Below are 5,604 nucleotides of genomic sequence, written 5' to 3'. Positions count from 1 at the left end.
TCATTTTATATAATAGAAAGTTTATCATGTTTACAGAATATTCCAGTGTGTGTATCAAATATTCAGTCCATTTTGTGAGCAACATCATGGGTTATAAATAGAAAATTTGAAATGTATGTCAATGCTCACATGTCATTATTGATTCGTAACATTTCTTAATCATGTTGATAGTTTTCAAATAGCTGAGCCAGTGTATATCTGTAGGTTCGGGAATTTTAAGTACAGGGTCTTTTAAATTTTTTTTTTTACTTCATGAAGAACAGTTTATAAATGGAACATAAAAAAGTCTTTTCACCTGAGGAAATTGACTTCTTGCACTTGTCACTGCTAATGATAAAGCGAGCTCTGCAATGTATATAAATTACATCTCTTTCAAGCCTATTAGAAATTCTCCTTGTAACCCAGAAATGTTAGCAGAAAAATTTGATCCTCCATCAAACCACAAGTAACAATATTTTCAAATGACTAACCTCTCTTATTAATTTCAGATTCAATGCAGTTAAATATTGTTTCTGCAGTAGTATTTAAGTGGAATTAAGCACAACAAATTTTTTGTAACTTCACCTTCATTAGAGGCAAATCTCACACATAGAAAGTTAATAGATTCATCAGACATTTAAGTTCAGTTGATATATTTTCATCAACCACTTCCCCAATGCGTTGTAATATTTCACATGCTGTATCCTTGCGCTACAGTATGGTGCTCGCTCACTATGCTTCTGAAGCCAGTTGTTTATACTTGAAACACATGGTGTCATCAAACCACATACAATTGCTTCATGCTTTGTGGTATGAGGAATTCCACTTTAATTAGGAAATGCGAACTTCTAACCAATATTTTAAAGACATCTCTATTTTCTTCAATTTCATATTTACATTGTTGATATAGCATTGTATATACAGACTTCTCTTCATGCATTATACACAAATTTTCCTTTGCAACTGCGGTGATATTCTCAGTTATCATGTGTAAGTTTTCCTGTATCTCCATTTGCTTTCCTATAATTTGTAAATCTGGTGTTAATAAAACACCTTTTGCTTTTTGCTGAATGGAAGTCATTTTTGTAGTGTACTGAAAAAACAGTGCAGAAAGCACCCCCTTTAGCTCTGTTAAAAATAAACCATTTTTACTTTTCCGTCCGTGAAGACAAAATTATATTCAGGTTTAGTTTTTACCTGCTTTTCAGATTGTAGACAAGGCCCAGATGATATAGAATGCACACTCTGAGAAGTACTTACTTGTTGGGAAGAGTTACAACCACCTTCATTTCCATAGTTCCCAGGGAAATTAGTAGTACCAGCATTCACATTTGAGTTATGATCAGATGGTATAGGTTTTTTTTTTTTTTTTTTTGTGAAATAAGATAATAAAGTTTCTCCGTTACACTTATCGTTCATATTGGTAATTATTCCACAATGTAGTGTTGTTAGACATAGACACAATCACAGTGTATCACTTATAACTGCCTACTGACATTTTTAAGCCAACTGGTACAACTGTGCAGTGTTTAATTGTCTAGAAGAGTAATTCTCCATTGTTGCTTATTATTGTTATTGTTGATTGTTGTGTTTAAAGAAAATTTACATTTTTATAGCTGAAAAATTAAATAAAAGGATTTAAAATTCATAGTTTTTTCTGAGGATGACCTCCCCCTCCCTCCCCGAAACCCTAGAAAGGGATATTGTCTTTCTTCTCATATACCTATCAACCAACTTTTCGAGTGTTTTTAAGATAGAAGATGATAGACTAATAATTATTGATTGATAGGATTTAGCTAGGATAAAATCACTTTTCCCTGCCTTTGATATAAATATGACTCTTTCGTTTCTCCAACAACTCAAAATATATCCAGTTGAAATGCAGGATCTTAATATTCTTATAGCCAGCCATGTTGTAGAAGGGCCGGATAGATATAACGTCCTCATCTGGTGATTTAAAGTGTAAAATGCTATGAATTGGACTTTGTCAATGTCACTGTTATGATTTGTTATAGAAACCTGGTGCCATCAAACAGGAAACATCTGCAGTGACCCTCATATATAGCATAAAGGCAATAGGATACTGTGTGTTTTCACCATTTTCATATGATAGAAATATTAATAATGAGGTTCATAACAATTTTAATCATGTTGATGATGATATAATGGTAGTGAAGTGAAAGTACTGCGAGAAAAGTTCTGCTTAGATCTATCAGAATTTGAACAGTGGTCTTCTGTGTGAAAAGCAATGCTTTGACTGTTTCACTAATGTTGAATCCATGTATAATATTTAATTGGTACTTCTGGAAGTTCCATGTTTTGTAATTGCATTTCTTACATATGAATATTTAATTTCAGGAATGTGTGAAAACAAAGGCCATGCAGTCTGTACTGGCTGTCCATAGTGTGACAGAAGAACAAGCACGAGCTGCTATCAATCGTGTGTTTAGCAGATGTTATGCTGATTTGGAACCCATTGGTCGTCGTGTCTATAGGAATTCCACAGATATGCACAGAGCATATCTAGAAGCTCCTTTTTATGGTTATGATTAATACTGGTCATTAGTAAGAACATTTTGTATAGCTGTAATTAATTTGTAGAAATAAAGTATAATATATACTGTTAGGTATTTGTGGCATGCATTTGAATACCTATCTTTGCAGATCCAGAACTAATTCTTTGATAGACCTATCTACATAAGATATCAAGACTTCGGTTGTGTAGGGAATAGAGAAATGCAGTCAATAACCTCTCTCATCCAACCAGTGGCGATTTCTCTTAAGGAGCACAGGAGCAGTGCACCACCTCTTCAAATAATACATTTTAAAATTATTAATAATGCTGCAGTATACTATGTGAGCAACATAATTTCTGTATTACACGAGTTATTCAATAATTAGTGGCAACATTTGAATTAAGAACAAAGAAAATCTTTTTTGGAACAGTGACATTGTTGGATTGTTCAGAAGTAATCTCCTCCAACATGAAGAACATGCCTCCACACCTCAGGGAGACGATGGCTGTCATCCACAGCGTCTTGTTGTACTAATCTTTAAACAGACTGCTCTACTGCTGCTATAATTGCCTGCCTGGTTCTAAAGCTAACTCCTCTAGGTGGTAATTTCATTTTCGCGAAAAGGTCAAAATCACATGAGTTCATATCTGCGGAGTATAGAGGATACTCCAGAATTTCCCAGTTCTACCTGGGAAGTAAATTAACCACAGGGGCAGCTATTTGAGAACAAGCACCATCATGTAGCACAGCTGTTAATGGTGCACAGCTGTTGTAAATGGTGTTCCAGAAAGTAACTGTAATATGGACCATTCACATTTTCTACTGTGTGTTCATTTCAAAACTTCTCATCTTGAATAATTTTAGATGTGCAGGGGACACGATTTGGAGGGGAAACACATTGATTTAGTTTTTGAGGGGAACGTTGAAAATCACTGCTGATTGAATTTTCTATTTCACCCCTTCACCCACATCCACTCTCATTTTTTAACTTTAAATTGCAGTCCCTATACTCAGACACATCATTCATTTTAAAGGAGATGATGAATCCTATCCATCCATTTCTGAAGTAGAGCCAGAAACATATCATTTAATGGTGTGTTTAAAGATAGGGTATACAATTTTCAACTAGATGATGCACTGTAGGACGACTGAGAACTTTGATACCTTGAAACTTCTGTGTAAACCTTCTTTGAGTTTGTTGGATAGAACTATTGAATACACAAGGTTCGTAAATATTTGCTATCATACAGCAAACTAAAAAACATCTATTTCAGTCACACAACCACCACAAAAGAAACTTTTTCTTTTACTGACTCCCAGACACAATGTATGAATGTCAGAAGTCAACATTTTCAACATCCACATATTCATTCTTCTTGTAGTTCACTTTATAACACTTATTGGTGAAATATAAAACTTAAAAGTATTGGAATTAAAAAAAAAAAAAGATTAGTTACCTTGGGTTACCAAAGGGTCCCATTTTGGCACAGTTTTTTCTGTTGTCAGCACTGACCTCTGACAGTGGTGGAAACCACACTAAAATGGGATTAAACTGCAACCCAAGCTTCTTAAAAACACTTTTAAAGTTCTGGTTTTAAGGTTTTTTAAGTTCTAAATTTTAACCACACATTGTTCACATCTGCAAAAAAAATTCTCATTGATGGAGTTCCTTTCTTAGTAGAGTGTGAATTGTTTGGTGTATATTTTCGTGCACATTCCTGAGTATAGGAATTTGTCCTATATACTTTGTATTTAATAATTCCTCACAAAGGTTGGTTTAGAAATCAAGGTGTCTACAGACATCTGCTTATTAATCTGTCATCTAAGACATATCCTATTGCTTGCATGAGTTTCTGTTACATGCCTTGTACTGTGTATGCTAAGATGAAGCCTCGAGATGACATTAGGGTGAGACGAGATAAATACAAGAGACTTGGCCTCACCCAGGAGGAAAGAAGGTAAGTTCCTCCTTTTTTTCTGGTAGGCAGTACAAAAAAAAAAGTTTCTTTTGTGGTGATTCCCTTGGCAGAATTTGAAACATGCAACATCAAAACTGTACTTTTAATGACCTGGAGATACTCTTAAATAAATGAACCCTTATCCATGGAGGACCTCACAAATAAATTGTGGCAAAGTTCATACTTCTGACGCAACACAACTGCTTGCCTGACCATCTCTGTAGAATTGGAATCCTAGCATCACCAAACTGCGTTTTGTGTGAGAAGAACATCCCAATGTACCAAGATCATTTGCTTCATTGTAAGGCTATACCCCTTTGTAGTAACATTAACCAATACTACTGTGTTGCAAGATTTCTGATGCCTTCTTTACCAAGAGTTTAAATATTAGACATCAACCAACATTTTGAACATCATATTTGAGTAGTCTGATAAGTGCTTTTAAATAAGTGTGTGTATTTAATTTTTATTTCTAAAATATGAGGTGCGTTTGAAATGTTCGTGGTTGGCACATAGCATTGAAAATGTGTCAATATATGCCGCCATTGTTAGTGGCCAATGTAACTAGAATACTCAGAGTTGAATGCAGTAGTCGCAATAGCACAGTACAAGTATGAATACTTACTGTGGCATTATGGTCGAGCATCACTGCTTGTCTTCACAGTGACGTCACTCTCCTCTCCACCAATGACTGTCATTTTTCCTGAAACCACTGTTTGGCTTCCCCTGTTAGCAGCCATTTTACATTAATCAAGCACGAAAAATCATAATTTTCTATTGACTACATTTTATGTAGTTTTAATTTTGAGGTTAGTGCGCTGAACACATTGGCAAAAATGGAAAATATCGAGCTCAGTGCTGTCATTAAATAGGCTAGTTCTCAAAAGAGGGAATGAGTTCAACAGAAATTAAAGCAGGGATGGATGCTACACTGGGGGAATCTCCTCCAGTGGTTTTTTACTCTGAAAAAATGGATGGCACTATTTAAACATGGTCGAGAGAGTGTGGAAGACGATCACTGCAGTGACAGCAACATGTGAAGAAATCAACGAAATGATGTTGAATGACTGGCAATTGAAAGTGCGAGAAATTAGCGAAATGATGTGTCCAAGACCTCAGCAAGATTCGTTCCGTGTTTGTTAACACTGGAA

The sequence above is a fragment of the Periplaneta americana genome, chromosome 6, assembly GCF_040183065.1.
Source record: "Periplaneta americana isolate PAMFEO1 chromosome 6, P.americana_PAMFEO1_priV1, whole genome shotgun sequence".
Taxonomy (NCBI): domain Eukaryota; kingdom Metazoa; phylum Arthropoda; class Insecta; order Blattodea; family Blattidae; genus Periplaneta; species Periplaneta americana.
Note: the sequence above shows the minus strand (reverse complement) of the source record.